General features: G+C 40.5%; 1 long non-coding RNA gene across 2 annotated transcripts in view; it reads right to left on the bottom strand.

Moving 5' to 3' along the window:
- Positions 1-9213: 9213 nt before the first annotated feature.
- Positions 9214-17525, bottom strand: part of LOC123618859 (uncharacterized) — a 31656-nt gene continuing 23344 nt past the window's right edge. For both annotated transcript variants that reach the window (XR_012507274.1, XR_006727327.2), the window contains exons 2-3: positions 10221-10326; positions 9214-9466 (exon numbers count right to left, since the gene is read on the bottom strand). This is a non-coding gene — a long non-coding RNA (uncharacterized LOC123618859). The remainder of the gene's footprint in view (positions 9467-10220; positions 10327-17525) is intronic.

Genomic DNA, 17525 nt, shown 5'->3' with positions numbered 1-17525 from the left:
TAGGGACAGGAGGTGGAAATTTGGAACCTGACAGACAGGGATTTGAATGTCAGAATCTTTGTTGTTTCTACCTTAACAAACAAACAAACAAACAAACAACCTCTGGGCAGTTATTTAATCTTTCCAGGCCTCTATTTTCCAATCTATAAAAATGGGGATAATAAAACAGGATTGTGGAAAGGATTAAATATGGCAGTGCCCACAAAGTGCTTAGCATAGTCCAGCACATGTTAGTGCTCAAAACATAGTAGCTACTGTTATTACTATTGATTTTATGGGAGAAAAATATGAGCCCCACGTAGAGACAGGAAAAGATTTGACTGATTTTACATGACGTGTAAGAAGAGTTATTAGTGTTTTCCATCTTCTTAAGAGAAAGTGAGAAAGCCTCAATCTCATTGCATTTCTGTTTACATTCAAATTCTGTACATCTTGATGGAGAAAAGGATAAAGAAGGTTTGAAGAGAATATAGTTCTGAAAGCCACTACTGAAAGCATCAATGATGTAACACAAAAATATAATCTATAACAGTGAACACAAGTATTCTTTAAACATAAACAAGAGCTTTTCTTTCTGAATCTTGCTCCTTCCTCCCCACACACAAAAATCAAGCAGAGTGTGTGTGTGTGTAGAGTGTGTGTGTGGTGTGTGTGTGTGGAGTGTGTGTGTGTGTGGAGTGTGTGTATGTGTGTTGAGATGTGTATGTGTAGAGTGTGTGTGTGGGGTATGTGTGTAGAGTGTGTGTGTAAGGGGTGTGTGTGGGGTGTGTGTGTGTTGGGGTGTGTGTGTTTGTGGTGTGTGTGTTTGTGGTGTGGTGTGTGTGTGTGTGTTGGGGTGTGTATGTTTGTGGTGTGGTGTGTGTGTGTGTGTGTTGGGGTGTGTGTGTTTGTGGGGGGGGGGTGTGTGTGCTGGTGTGGGGTGGGTGGAGCTGGGGGAATGCAATGTGCTGACTTGGGAAGGAGAAAGCAGGGATAGAAAAATCTCCCTCAGAAGCCAGCGTGGACTTTGAAAGGAGCATGCAGGGGCAGAAGCGTGGGCACGGAGGGCAAGAAGACTGGAGACCCCGGCAGGAAATGGTGGGAAGGAAAGCTGGCGAGGCCTCCTACCTTGAGGCTGGCGCCTGAGGGATTGATTCCCTCCTCCCCCGTCCCAGGGGCTCATGGGACGGACCTGCTGAGTCTCCCCGACTCTGTGCTTTGGGGGACATAGTGCCTATTGAAGACTCGGCACTTGTTAACTTGTCACAGCATAAAAGAAGTGAGAGAGGTCTGACATTTTCCCAACCTCTGAAAGTGAAAGAAGAAAAGGTTCTTTACTTTCAGGGCCATATCCTGAATGACAGGGGTCAGTGTTTGCAACTGATCTGTGTGGGCGCAGGCTTCTAATTATTTCCTGGATAACCTGTTATCTATTAGCCATCAGGCTGCTTGCCAGAATATGCTAATGTCTCCAGAGTTCCTGGTCTGGATTGTGAGGAGCGAATTTTGTTTTGTTTTTTGTTTTTGTTTTAAAGGGGAAATAGGGGTTGGGGTTCAGGCAGCTGTGAGTCCCACTGGCAGAAACGCTGCCCTCTCCTCTGCCCATTGCTGTGCTGAAGGAGAGAGAATGCCCAGGCACCCAGGGCCCAGTCCACACTGGTGCCCGCGGGGACCCCTGCAGTGTCTCCTCTTTCTGCTGGCTCCCTGACTCCAGGCCTGTGGGAGATTCAGCTTTATAGGGGCATTCTGGAAAAGCTGAGAAAAATGTTTTGGGAGGCTGATATCATTTGCTTAGAGAACAAGGAAACTCTTCAAATAATCTTTTGTTTGGGGAAAAGGGTAGGAAGGGTGTCAGAATTCAATAAACCTGTTCTTCTGTTGAGTAGGAGCAGAACTTGGCCATCACCCTGGTGAGTTTAGTATCATCAGGCATCAGTTACACCCATGGCCTCTATATTCGTACTGACACAATGAAATGTCATCCTATGGGAGGGGTCACAAATATTTCTTTTTCTTATTATAAAGGTAGCACATGTTCATGATTTAAAAATTTGCAAACTCTAGAAAAGCAAAAAGAAAAAAACACCCAAAATTTCATTTTTCAGAGATAATCATTGTTAACCTTTTGGTGGATCTTCTTCTACCTTTCTTTTTCTATGCTAATTTACACCTATCTATGAAAAAAGGGCTTTTGATTAAAAAAAAAAAAAGGTGCCCTCTGATCTTTTGGAAGTATCTGGAGGGTATATCCTTTAGCACTGGGGGTTGTGATTAGCTGCCTGTAATCCTCATTTAATTTTATGAGGCTAAGATAGAGCAGGGCTCACAGACCATCAGGATTTAGTCCTAAAGGACTAAAATTCAGGATATTTGGCTTTAAGCATTTATTTTCTTTTATATGCATATGGAGATGGAGGATCAGGTGGAACTGCCCAGAAGTAGACAAAGAGTATATGTCAATTCATATGATCAAAAACCAAGCAGGCAAATATTGGACCAGCTCTAACACTTAAAAAACTAGACAAAGTGTATAAACAACTGTTTTCACAAACTTCAGACATTTGCTGAGAGAACAGAAACAAATGAGGTGATCCCTAAATTGCCCCCAACTTTCTGCTTAGAAGCACATTCCAGCCCACAGCCCAGGGATGGGAAACAAGCAGAACGTAGGAGTCTTGCTGAGTTGAGGAGACAAAGACCAGGGGAGGCTGAGGCAACTGGAATTTGCCAGAGAGAATCAGTGAGGAGGGAACCACACAGAGAAAGACCTATAGAAAGCTTTACAAGAGTTCTCATAAGAATTTGACTGAATACTAGGAAACATGCATAGGCTCTATGAGTCTGGACAAAGAACAACTTTGGGGGAAGAACAAGTAGTGAGGAGCTGCAGACTGAACACTTCCAGAAGCTTGTAGAAAGTTGGAAGTTACTGAGCTCTAACCAGGTAGAATAACGAGACCTCACTGAACATCTGGGATATTCAGAAAAGACCGCAGGAAAGCCTGGCCTTAAGAGTGAGATCAAAATAGCTCTAGAGTAAAGGTTACTCTATATTAGCCCTAACAAAGCTTGCAAACAAGCCTCAAAAGAATCATAATGATCCATAAAAGACTTAAACTGGTCACCAAAACAAAATTCAAAACTCTTGGAAGGAAGACAGAGAAAAAAAATCAGTCCCTCAACAGTATAACATTTATATTGTCCTGTATCTACTAAAAAGTTACTTAACATGCAAAAAAGGAGGAGGGGGAGGAGGAGGAGAAAGTCAAGAAATGAGCGAGATACTGCAGGTGGCAGGTAAGACTCTTAAAACAGCTGTTATAAATATGCTCAAGGATTTAAAGGAAAGCATAATGATAATGAAGAGAGAAATGTAGACTATAAAAAGGAACCAAATGGAACTTTTAGAACTGAAAAATGCAACATCTTAAATGAAAAATTAGGCACTGCAAGGGAAAATATCAGTGACATTGAAGACATTGCAACAGAAACTGTTCAAACTGAAGCACACAAAGAAAAAAAAATGAACAAAAATGAACAAAGGTTTAAAGACCCATGGGAAAACATCACAAGGTGTAACATACATATAATGGGAATAATAAAAGGAGAAGTAGAAACATTTCTGAAAAAATAATGGCTGAAAAATTTTCCAATTTTAACCTACCGATTCAAGAAATTCAACTTTCCCCAAGCAGGATAAACACAAAGAAAACCACACCAAGGCATATTATAATCAAATGGATGAAAACCAATGATATGGAGAATTCTTTAACAACCAGCTAAGAAAGACACAGAGTTTCCCTGGAGGTAAGAGTGGTATAGGGGATTAGCTGAAAAGGGACACAAGAAGAAATTTGGGGGGTGATGGAATGTTTTGTACCTTGACAGCAATAGTGGTGGTTGTGGAAGTGTGTGAGCGTTTGGATTTTAGAAGTCGTAAGTTCACGTTAACACATTCAATTCCAATCCAACCTATCACACAATTGAATCTCCTCTCTTCCATGTAAGAACACTCTCCAACAACATCAACATATATATATTCAGGTGCCCAGTAGTTTCAAAATTGCTACTATACTACTATAAAAAATAAACTTACTAAAAAAAGTTCAAGATTTTTTTCACTAGATGGTTATGTTATACATTTAAAATTCATTTGTATATTTGTCAGGGTCCAATCGGGGGTATAAACCACATAAGTTAATTTAACAGAGAGAATTTAATATAAATATTTGTTAATTAGGTATTAAGTTGTTAAGTAGGTACCTGAACAGTTTAAAGGAAAAAAAAAAAAAAACAAAAAACCTCCAAGGCAGCAATAACCAAACTTTTTGGTTTCAGGAGTTTTTTGGTTTTTTTTAAATACTTTTACAAATTCATTGAGGACTCCAAGGAGATTTTATGTTCGCTAAAGCCAGTAGTATTTATCACCAGTGTCAGAAATTAAAACTGAGAATTTTCTTTTTTACAATATATATTTTTAATTCATTTAAAAGTAACAGGCAAGGTAGATGGGGAAAATGGTTAGGGCAAAAGATGGTCATAGGAGTGAAACCAAAATGCTCCAGTTATAAGGTACAAACTTCCAGTTATAAGATGAACATGTAGTGATTTAACGTATAGCATAGTGATAGTTAACAATACTGTTTTGTATACTTGAAAATTGTTAAGAGAGTTGATCTTAAAAGTTCTTACTACACACACACACAATGGTAACTATGTGAGGTGATGATGTATTAACTGAACTTACTGTGGTAATCTTTTGCAATATATATGTGTATCAGATCATCATGTTGTACTCCTTAAACTTATATGTCAGTTATATATCAAAGCTGAAAATAAAAACATCAAACCCATTGCATGTTAACACAAATAACATATTTTTATGAGAAACAACTATACAAAGAATATAGTGTGAAGAGTGGCATTATTTGGAATTTTTGCAAATCTTTTTAATGTCTGACCTAACAGAAGTCAGCTGCCTACTCATATCTGTTTCTGCATTCAATCTATTGTGATACGTTGTTTTAGTCAAAGCATATGAAGAAAATCCAGCCTCACACTGGTATGCAGTTAGAAAAGGGAGGAATATTTTAATAGACTTTTCAGATAATTATGATTATATTTTTTGATATTACACCAAAACTTGACAAATGGTAGTTTCTTAAAGATTGGTTGCAACGTGGAATCTGAAACTGTGTCTAAAAAAATTTTGTTAATATGTTCTATTAAAATTCATTGGTCTATCTTGTGGTTTGAATGGATCTTTTACCTATGCATGATTTTGTAATCCTACACATTGGTCATTGGAAAACATCAGTTGCCTGAGTAATGCAAATACTTTGAATGCTGACGTATTTCATTACACATTATTCAAAAAACTTCACATTTGTTAATATCACTACCAATTTCATCAGAAAATTTTTTAAGGATTGGAAATCGTCAAGCTCACACGGCAGATGCATGTTTTCCAAATTTCTAAATTTAGCTTAAAAGTTCAAATTTTAATCATTGGCAGCCAACACTCTCAGTTGTTTTCCTTGAAGTGACAGGTTTACTTTGTTCATTTTTGAGAAAATGTCTGCTAAATGCCCAAGTCTGAATAACCATAGTTTGTCTGTCAGTTGTCCTTTCAAGCAAAAATGGTGTTCAGTAAAAAAACGTGGCTAGTTCAGCTAACAACTTAAACAATTGCACAAGTGCTGGTCCTTAAAACGACCTTTTACTCTGCAGCACAAGTGTTTCACAATTACCATAAGAATATTGAAATGATTTGAACCTAAGGATCGTGATTTAATAATGTTACTAATTTTACTGCTTTATCAAGAGTAATTCTTAAGTATAACTGGATTTTTTTTTTCTTGAAAGTACATAGTGGTGAAAAATGCAATGATTGCTAGCCTGGTACTGAATTTATTTACTCTAAAGGGCAAGCAGTTTTTTAAAAAAATACATTTTTATTTTGAAGTACAGTCAGTTTACAATGTTGTGTCAATTTCTGGTGTACAGCACAATATTCAGTCACATAGGAACATACATGCATTCGTTCTCATATTATTCTTCACCATGGGTTACTAAAAGATATTGAATATGGTTCCCTGTGCTGTACAGTATAAACTTGTTGTTTATCTCTTTTATATGTATTAGTTAGTATCTGCAAATTGAACTCCCAGTTTGTCCCTTCCCACTCCCTTCCTCCTCTGGTAACCATCAGTTTGTTTTCTATGTGAGTCTGTTTCTGTTTTGTAAATAATTTCTTTTGGCTTTTTTTTTTTTTTTTTTTTCAGATTCCACATATAAGTGATACCATGTGGTATTTTTCTTTCTTTCTGGCTTACTTCACAAAGGCCAGCAGTTTTACTCAGCACTCCTTTCACACCATCAATGCAAATGTCAACACAATGAAAAGAAAAAGAATGTCATTATTATTACGAAAATATTTTTGACCTCATTGATCCACTGAAAGGCCTCAAGGATCCTCCACAGGGATCCACAAAACACTCTTTAAGAACTGCTGCTCTAGGTTTTCCGTGGTAACACTATAGGAGACAGTCCTCACCCCTAGTGTTCAGAGAATAAAAGGAGGAATTTGAATTTTTAAAACTTAGAAACTTAGAAGAAGGGACCTGTGGAGTTGAAACTCAGACCTCCTCTGGGGGAAAGAGGACACTTTACTGGGGCTGGTTTCTATGAGTTCCTAGGAAGGGGCCTGTAGAGTTGGAAACTAGAGCTTGAGAAGGGGGTACCTGCTGATTGGTGTCTCGGAAGTGGTGTAATGAGGCTGCTTTTGCAAGTGTTGGAAAAACTGTAAGCTGCGTTTCACTGCTGCTATGAAAAGGAACTGCAGCTGCTGTGGTGAAGAAGCTGCTGGAGTGAGATGCACAGGAATTGCCACCAGAGAGGCAAACAGGAAGGAACAGGTCCTGGCTGCCTCCTCCCACCGTGCAGCTCCCACTCAAGGCTCTGATAGGCAGAGCCCAACAGAGACACAGCAAAGTGGAAATGTGGTTTGCAGAGTCTTGGCTCCAGCATGAAAAAGCAGAGTATGAGAGGGTGGGTTTGGAACTAAGAGACAACAGTGGGCATGCTTGGATTTATTTGCTCTTGTTTGCATTAACGCTTTGATTTCCTCCCATTCTTCTTTATTAAATTTTATTTTTGAATAAGTAGAGCATTAATATGCTTCAAAAACTTAAAAAATACAAAGAAGTGTACCCAAAGGAGTGTCCTCACTCCCTTATCCCTTTAACCCATACCCTCATCTCCTGTAGATAATCCACTTCATTGTTTTCTGATTTATCCTTTGTGTGTGTGTGTGTGTGTATGTGTGTATGTTTAAAAATTAAGCAGATACATATGTCTTCTTATTCCCTTTGTCTTTTAGACAGAAGCATATTATATATAACTCTTTGCACTTTGCATTTTTTATTTACTATATTCTGGAAATCAGTTCATATAGAGTTTCTACAGTCTTTTTTATAGTTCTTCATAGTTCTTTAACCAAACTCCATCATTTATTTAATGAGTCTTTTCTGTTTGGGTATTTAAGATATTAATAATTTTTGAAATTACAAATAATGTTACATGAGCAACCTAGTGCATGAATATTGTTAAATTATTGGAGGTGTATCTTCAAGGAAAATTTCTAGAAGTGGGATTACTGGGTCAAAAGGTGAATTTAGCCATGGTTTTGTTAGATATTACCGAATTTATCTTCATTTTTATTTCTATGGGTAATATATAAGTGCCCATTTCTCTTGTTTCACTAGTGGAGTATATAATCAAGATTAGATTTTTTGCCAATCTGATGAATAAGAAATGCTGTATCTGTATAGTTTTAATTTGCATTTATCTTATTATTAGTTAGGTTGAACATCTCTTCATGTTTAAAGATGAGTTTTATATTTTTGTTGTTGTTGTTAATTTTCTATTCATATCTTTTGCCCATTTTTATACAGGATTAAAGTTTCCTTTCAACTTTAAAAAGGTATTTATTAGAAATTTTGGTGCTTTATCTATGATATATATTGTAAACATTTTCTCTAAATTTGTCCATTTTTAAAAAAAAATTGTTTATGGAGTTTTTGCCCTGCAAAAGCTTAATTATTTTTTAAGTATTTAAATTTATCAATTTTTTATTTTATTGCATTTTTGCTTTGAGAATTAATTAGAAAGAACTTCCCCATACCCAGGCTGTAGAGGAATTTACCCATAATTTCTTCTAATACTTGTGCTGTTTCAGTTTTTATATTTAGCTCTTTGATCCATTTGGGGTCTATGGTATCTTTTCCCAAATGGCTGCTTTGGTTATTTCTTGCTGTATAACAAACTGTCCCACAGCTTAGTGGCTTGAAACAAGGTCTGTGCTGTTATCTTGCACAGGGCTCAGCTGTGCAGTTCTGCTGCTGCTCTTGCCTGGGTTCCCTAGCACAGCTGGTGTCTTTGGGGCTGGGGTTGTTGAGAGGCTTTATTTGGATGCTGGGACAGCAGAGCCCATCCCTCCCCCATGTAGTTCCAGGCCTCTTCTCTCCATGCAGTCTCTCCATATGTCTTTCCAGTAGGGTAGCTGGACTGCTTTTTCTTTTTTTCGCTTTTCTTTTCTTTTCTTTCTTTCTTTCTTTTTTTTTTTTAACAGTTTAATTGTGGTAGATTTCACATACCATAAAATTCACCTAAAGTTTACAGTTCAGCGGTTTTTAGTACAGTCACAGAGTTGTACAACCATCACCACAATCTAATTTGAGAGTATTTTTAACACCCCTGAAAGAAAGTCTGTACTCATTAGCAGTCATTCCCCATTCCTGCTGCAGCCCTCATCCTGGCTCCAGCCTCAGACAACCACGAATCTACTTTCTGTTTCTACGAATTTGTCTGTTCTGGATATTTCATGTAAATGGGATTATACAATTCATAGTCTTTTCTGACTAGCTTTTTTCACTTACCATAATGTTTTCAAGATTCATCCATGTTATTGTATGAATCAGAACTTCATTCCTTTTTATGTAGGAATCCATTGTATGGAGATAACACATTTTGTAACTATCCAGTTATCAGTTGGTGGACATTTAGGTTGCTTCCATATTTTGGCTCTTATGAATAACACTTTGTACAAGTTTTTGTAGGACATACATTTAGATTTCTCTTGGATATTTACTATTGTCAAACCCAAGTTTATGTGCCTGACACACAGTGAGGCCAAATAAACTGAAACATCAGATTTTGGAACAGAAAAAAGTTTATTGCAGGGCCAAGCAAGAAGAATGGGTGGCTTGTGCTCAACAGACCCAAACTCCCCAACTGTTTTCAGAGAAGAGTTTTTAAAGGTAACATTTGGGGTGAGGGCTGCAGGATGTGTGACTTTCTTCTGATTGGTTGGTGGTGAGGTAAGAGGGTGGTGTTCCAGGAATCGCAATCTTAACCTCCTGGTTCCAGCCAGTCTGGGGTCTCAGCATGGAGTCACCATCCTCCACCTGGATGGAGGCCTTAGCTGCTGCAGAAGAACTCAAAGATATGTATTAGACTGTTATGTAAAGGACTTTGTTTTGTCCTGCACTATTATTTTTTGACTGCTTTCCCTTTGTTTCTGCATTTGCTCACTTCCCTAGTTAGTAACTGCTTGAATCTGCCCTTTGGAACTCAAGGAAGGTCTAGGAGGCTGAAACCTTTTCCTACAAACAAGAAATGGGGATACGGAAAGGCCCTTGTACTCTGGAGGGCCCTACAGGGTCCTGCTCAGTTTCATTTCCTAACAACACTGAGCAGTGTGGTAGGATGGAGGGAATATTGACCGGGGAGACCTGGATTCTAGTTTTGATTTGTCTGCGAATCGCTGCTTGACCTTGGATAAATCACTGTGTGAGTAGATCAGTGACTTTCAACATTTTGGTCACATCTCAAAACAGAAAAAAATGCTTTTTATACCATGGTCTAATACTTACATATCTCTATATCTATCTATCTATCTATCTATCTATCTATCTATCTATCTATCTATCTCTCTGTCTATCTCTCTATCTCTCTATCTATCACTAAACAAAGTTGCATAATATAATACTTATCCCTATTATGAGGATTATGTTAGTTTTCTGTTGTGTTAAAAATTACTACAAATGCAGCGGTTTAAAACAACATGCATTTATTATCTCAGTTTTCATGGGGTCAGAGTTCAGGCATAGCTTAGCTGAATGCTCTGCTGAAAGTCTCACAGGCTACAGTCAAGGTGTTGGCTGGGGCTGCCTTCTTACCTGCAGTTCAGGGTCTTCTTCCAAGCTCATGTGGTTGTTGGCAGAATTCATTTTCTTATAGCTGTAGAATTCTTGCTTCTTCTTCAAGGCCAGAAGGAGAATCTCTCTTTTAAAGGGATTACATAATTAGGTCAGGCCCATCCAGGATAATCTCTTGTTTGATTATTTCAAAGTCAACTGATTTTTATCTGAAGACAATATGCAGAATTGACAATACTGGAGAAAAACATACAATCTAAAAGTTGTGAGTTATGTTTTTATGCAGGGACCGTACTGAGAACTGTAGCCTGGGAGACAGCCTCTCAGATAGCTCTGAAGAACTATTTGAAAGAGGTAAGGGAAGAGACAGAATATATGTTTTTTGCTGGAAAAAAAAAAGAAAAAAACATGTAGTCTAACATCAAAAGATTACTGCTAGTCACAGAAAACAGACATCTCAAGTTAATGATTTTAGTGCTTTTCAGTGTGCGGGAGGATAGAAGAGTCTGGGATCGTTACCAGTGATTTCTTAGATATGCATATGAACTCTCTAGGGCCAGTATCCTGGGTTTTTTCCGTCCTGAATTCCCCTCAGGGCTCACCATTGAAAGGCTGCAGTGGCTAACTGCTTGATGTTGGGCAGCATTCCTTGTTTACTGGAATAGCAGGCAGTTTTGTTTTTTGTGTTTTTTTTTTTTTTTTTGCTCTGCATTATGAACCTTAATTATTCTGCGAAATCCCTTCCTTTGCTATTTAACTGTCATAATCTTGGGAGTGATATCCCACTATATTCACAGGTCCCGCCCATACTCAAAGGGAGTGGATTGTATAAGGTCATTGGGGAGGTCATCTGAGAATTCTGTTACCACAAATATAATGTATTCTGATATTTTCTACTCTTTTCTTTCTTTTAAGAATTAGACTTTGTCACCCAGTTAATGAGTCGGGACCATTAGCTTGAAAACCCTGGACTGGATGATTTTTAAGGGCCCAGAATCCCTTGGGCATGTGGAGGGCTGTGGCCATAGGGCAGGAGACAATTGTATTAATAACTTGTGCAGAGAGCTCGAAGGTATCAGTGCTAACTTGACCGAGTTGCTTTGGCTCTGATCCTCATAGAGAACTCCCGTCCTTCCAGGTTGGGAGGTGAGCCTTTCAGCATGCTGGGGAGGTTTATCTGGACAACTCCCAAGAGGAAGGAACAATCAGGACAAGCTCACAAGCTGTCATGGATTCTACCTAGCTCATTAGCTCAAAGGAATGCCCTGGAGGCAGGGTGACGTGGGGAACAGGAAACGGGCCCCAGCTCAACACAGCCACCAGCTGTGTGACCTGCTTAGGACAATGCTCCTCTCTGGGCCTCAGTTTTCATCTCTGAAAAAGAGATGCCTAAGGACCCTTCACATTCAGAACGTTTATGACTCTGAGAGGAAGCAGAGTTGCCGTATCTCTTGGAGGTTGAGGTAGAAAGGAGACCATCTCCAAAAGGCGGCTTTATTCTGCTGGTGTTTTCTGGAAGAGAAGCAAGACTGTGAACTCCCCAAGAGCAGGGGTGGGAGCCTCCTCACCTTCCGGTTTCTGCCCAGGCATGGAGCCTGGCATCTAAATCTTTGTTTAGCAGAACAAAGGGACTCTGGAATGAGGAATTTTTGTTGTTATTGATGTTTGTTTGTTTAAGCTCTGGAGTCCCAGATCCCACTTTGAAAGGCATCATATCATCTTGCTCATGAAAACAGCTGATCATTAGCACTTCAGCCAGTGGGGCTATGAATACTGCCTTCTAAGGAGTTCATAAGAAACTAGTGTTCTTTCTTTTCAGAGGCTGGTGGGACCACGGGATGGTGCAGAAGCTGGGTGACAAGAGACAAGAGTGCTAGTTCCTTGGGTCTGTCTGAGACTTGAGGCATCTGCAGGACATTACAGCACCTCATCTCCTTTTAGAGCCACTCCCAGCTCCCTTCTGCGGTGGGGAGATGAGATAGGAATCCAAGAGGGGAAGGAGAGGACTTGTGGGCTGAGCTGAAAAATGGGGAAAGAGAGATAGCGATGCGAGGAGGGAAAGAAAGGAAGGAGAGAGAGAGAAACAAAGGAAAAAAGATAGATTTTAACAATAGTTTCCCCCCTCCCTGGGAATTTTCAAAGGCAAATATTTCTGCAAAACCCCAAATCCTTTCTCTCTCCCTTTTTCCATCTCTCTCTCTTTTTTTTCTAACAAAAGTTGCTGAGCTAATGCAGAGGGAGCTGAACCAGGACACCCAAAAAATCCACTTTGGGATCAATACAGAAAAGTTTAAGAGGCTGACCATCCATGGAGAGAGCCCTTCTGGGCTTCAGAATTACATGGCCCTAAGACAGAAGCATATTCACCAGTGTCAGTGCTTATCAGTGATAAATATGGCTTTCATTTTTTAATTCATTTGTAACTCACAAGTCATCAGCTGGCAGAGGACTTGGTAGGGAAGAGAGGTATTACTTTCTGGCCCCTTCAATTGCCCCACATGGAAGGAAACCTTGCCTGCCTCTCCGGGATGCTGGGAGGAAGAGACGTCCACAGTGAGCCTTTGTGGAAGCAAAGGAAGCTCGGTTTAGGATGGCTGTGGGATAAGTAAGTTCATGTGGCCTCTCTCCCCAGTGATGTCTGCCCCTCCCTGAGGAGGCCACTGTGAGGTGGGTGGAAGGAATGTGTCCAGGCCTCTGTGGGAGCTGGTGAGTCAGCCATGAGGCGGGGAAGCAGAATGGACCAGGAGAAAGAAGGCCCTGAATGACTCACCAGCGGCTGTTTCACTGCCCAGCACAGACCAGGAGGAGAGGCTCAGGAACCAAGGGCAGGGAGCCCAGCCTTGCAAGCCAAAGGCAAGAGTCACAGAAGCTTGAGAAGAGGGGTTGTTCTGGTCTCTTGGTGAAGAGGAAGTAGGTGATTGTGCAGGGGAAGGGCCCTGACAACTCTCTGGACCCCAGTGCTTGCCATCCACTCTGGGGTTACCCAGGGGAACTTCACTCTTCAGTCTTCTGGGTCTCGTGCCCCTGCTACCTATGTGTGTGCCTGGAGATGCTCATTACTTTTCAATATTAAGATAAGGAAAGCTAGTTAGGAAGGTGAATCCACTGCAAAATAAATGCTGCGATGCATTTACCAAGGAATGAATGGTCTATTGTTTGGAATTGTTCTATCCCTGCCCTCCTTCCATTAGCACAGCTCATGGGGAGCCAAGTGTGAACTAAAGTTGTTGTTCCATGATGAAATAGTACCAGGTAAGGGCCACAGGACTGCTGCAGACAACACACACATACAGGTTTCAAGGAAGAAGAGGTCATTTTAGGCAGGGTGCCTAAACATTTTAGGTTTCAGAGAGTTGGGAATTGAACGAATTGGGCCTGGGGTAATATTCTATGACACAATTTGTCAGGGCTCCTATAATTTCATTGTATAATTTTACCATAATTTATTTAATCAATACTCTATTGACAAACATTTATTTCCATTTTTTTGTATTATAAATAATACTATAATGAACATCCTTATACACACACTTTTGTGAACTTAACCAATTTTTTTTTAAAGGATGTGTTTCTTGGAAGAGAGTTGATGAGCCAAAGGGTATGCACAAATTTTAAAAATCATCATCTCTTTTTCTGATTACCAAATTAATACATGCTCACTATAAAACACTACAAAGGGTATGGTTTTGAATATGGAAGTCTCCTGTAATCTCATGTCCTGGAAATATTTTTTGATAAAGTTTGGTGTATATTTTTAAAACTTTTTTCAATGAAACATTAACATCTTGTAATAGACACACCTCCAAAGACTGGCTTTCCATCACACTTAGAATGGGCTGCAAACCCTCTGTGGCCCCATGTCCCACCACTCTCCCCTCCACTTTCCTTTGCAGCCGGGGACTCCTTGCTGCTTCTAGAACCAGTTAAACTTGTCACTGCTACAGGCCTGTGATGGCTGATCCTTCTGTTTGGAATGCCCTTTCCCTAAATATTCACAAGATTCCTACCCTCACTTTATTCAGGTGTCTGTTCAAATGTTACTGTTTTAGAAGGGCCTTCCCTGACCATCCTACCTAAAATAGCATGGCACTTATTATTATCTGATGTTTTATTATATATATGTATATTACTTTATTGTCTGTCTAGAAAGCTGTCTGAGAACAAGCACTATCTTGTTCTTTGAACATCCCCAGCACCTGGAACAATAACTGGCACATAGCAGGTGTTCAATAAATGCATGTGGAATAACTGAATAAGATGAAACTATGTTTATCATTCTGAAACCTCCTTTTTATTTAACAGTATTATCAAGGATATCTTTTCACATTAATATATAAGTCTTTTTAGTCTTTCTAAGGCTCTGTAGTAGTATTGTAATTTATTTACCAATTCTCTTTTGATGGGCATTTGGGTTGTTTCCAGTTTTTCAGTATTATAGACAATGATGCCTTACACATCCTTGAATACATATCCTTGCATGCTTTTAATGTTTTATATCCTTTATCTGAGATGATGAAAAAACCTACAAGTGTAAACATCTAGCATAATGTTGGAAATGCAGATTTGTAGCTGAGAGACACCAGCCTGCAGTAGACTAGAAACTTCTTCACACATACCTGAGCGTTGAAATCATAGGAATCAATGAAATATAAAGAACGATACTGAGCAAAGCTCAGAAACAGGAATCTTAAGCAATGTCTGAATTTAGAAAGCAGGAGGAGGAGGACAAGAAATTTTTTATCCATTTGACAGATACGTGTTGATGGGTACTTTCTAAAGGCTGGGAGTACGGCAACACATGGGTGATGCAGCACTTTCCCTGCCTTCCTGTGGCTTAGAGTCTAACGGAAGGAAGGACATGGAGAGTAACAAATCAGAAAATACAATGGGGGGAATAGGTCAGGGGGGCACTGAAGTACAGAGGAAGGGACCTACCACAGACTAGAGATTTTAAGGAACATGTTCCAGGTAACATTTAAGCTAAGACCGGAGTAAGTTAGCCAGGAGAAGGGGATCAGGAGTTTCAGGCTGAGGGAGGCTTAGAGGAGTGAAGGAGCATGGCACACCCAGGGCACTGAGAGAAAAAAGTTAATGCAACAGAAGAGTAGTGGTGGGTAGAGCGGGTAGTGGGGAGAGACTGACAGGTGAGCAGGAGCTCTCTGCACCATGTTAAAGGTTTAACTCGGGAGGTCACGTGATCAGAGTTATATCAGAAAATGGCTCTGGCCACAGTGTGGACAATGTATTGAAGGTGGGATGGGGCATGGAAGTGGTCCAGACTAGAGGGACCTGTTGAAGATCAAGGGAGAGTGGATGTTGGCCTAGAGTGATGGTGCTGGGTATGGAGAGCAGTGGGTAGATTTCAGAGGTATTTTGGAGGATCAGAAGGTATAATTAACAGGACTTGGTTACAGATTACATATAGGAGGAGAGAGAAAGTGAAGAATCAAAGATGATGATAAACAACGAGGCTGAGCACTTTCTGGCTTGTGTAACTGGGACAGGAGGAAAAGCTGGAGGGGGGCGAAGGATGAAAACTCAGTTTTGGAAATACTGAGTTTGAGGTGTATGTGGAATAGCCAAGCAGACCAAGCAGGCAAAAGAGAGAGATCTGGGCTGGAGGCAGATTTATGTGTCACCAGTATCCGGATGGAATCCACACCATTGGCAAATGTCAAATCCATGAGAACAGGGACTTAATTTACCCTCAGGGCTTAGATCAGTGCCTCATCTGACTTACAGTGGGTACTCAATAAATATTTGTGGAGTGCAGGAGTACACGAGATCACTCAGGGAAACTGAGAGAAGAATGGGGCCCAGGACAAAATCCTGAGGAGTACCGCCACTGCATGGGAGGAGAGATGCCTGTCAACAATGCAGAGAGGAAGCCGTCATGAGGAGGGAGGGAGCAGCTGTGGGGAGGGAGGAAGAAGTCATGGGGAGGGAGGAGGCAGTCATGGGGAGGGAGGCAAAAAATTGTTATTTCTACACAGATTATCCATGAGGAAAGAGGAGGCACTTATTCCCCATCTTCCTCAAACCTCCACTTCACAAGCTACTAGGCATTTGATGACCAACCCTCCCCTAGAAATCTGACCCACTGGTTGGATCAAAATCTTGGACTAAGAATTTGGGGGTCTCTGCCCTGACCCTAACAGGCTGAAGGCTATTATTGCTCCTGCCTCAATATCCCCTTTTTGGACCAATGAATTCCAAAACATCAGGGCTGCAAGGGACCTCAGAAAACATGTGGTTCAAACTCCATATTGTACAGATGGGAGGAGTTAACCCACCTTAACCAAAAATTTCCCAAGAGGTCACCTTTTCTCCCCAGTGTTACTTCATCACTCCCCTGCTCAAAGACCCTTTAGCATTTCTCCATTGTCAGTGGGAAGAAGTCCTAAGTCTTTAGGATTCAAGCCCCTTCACTATTTGACCTCATTTGACCCTGCCAGTCTCATGGCCTCCTTCTCCCCTACACAGAAAACCTTTTCACTTGGGCTGATGTTGTTCCCACAAATTGGAGCACCTTGCCTTCATCTCTTTCAAAATCCTACTGTGAGATATTGGAAAATATATGTATTGGTCTTTGCCCCCAGTTTCTGGCACAGAGCTCCTAAAACCCTTTTAATTCCCAAGTTGTAGGAACACTAAGAGATTTTTTGTTCTAATAAAACAACTCTGGGTTGGCTCCTGGATGGCTCCTTAATGGGGATTGGTCACCAGAAAGACTGAGCCATGATTAGAATCTTGGAATTTCCAGCCATGGTCCCCATTCTCCAGAGAGGGGAGAGGGGCTGCAAATGGAGTTAATAATTGATAATTGAAGCCTTCATAAAATCCCAATAGTAGGGGGTTCAGAGAGCTTCCAGGCTGGCAGACACATCCACACTGGGAAGGGGACGCACCCCAACTCCATAAGGACAGAATCTCCTGCGCTCAGGACCTTGCCAGACCTCGCCCTATGTATCTCTTCATCTGGCTGTTCCTCTGTATCCTTTATCATATCCTTAAAAAACTAGTAAACATAAGTGCTTCCCTGAGTTCTGTGAGTTGTTCTAGCAAATTAATCGAACCTTAGGAGGAGGTCACTAGAACCTGTGATCTACTATTGGTCGGTCAGAAGCAGAGGTAATACCTTGAGCTTGCAGCTGGCATTCTAAAGTGGGGAAAGGGGACAGTCTTGTGGACTGAGTCCTTATTTGTGAGATCTGACCTATCTCTGGGTTGATAGTGTCAGAATTAAGTTAAACTGTAGGACACCCAGCTTCTGTCCAAGACTTGCTTGTTGTTGGGGGGAAAACCCCACACACATCTGGTGACCAG

This window comes from Camelus bactrianus, chromosome 6, assembly GCF_048773025.1.
Source record: "Camelus bactrianus isolate YW-2024 breed Bactrian camel chromosome 6, ASM4877302v1, whole genome shotgun sequence".
NCBI lineage: Eukaryota > Metazoa > Chordata > Mammalia > Artiodactyla > Camelidae > Camelus > Camelus bactrianus.
Note: the sequence above shows the minus strand (reverse complement) of the source record. Positions and strands in the feature narration are given on the sequence as shown.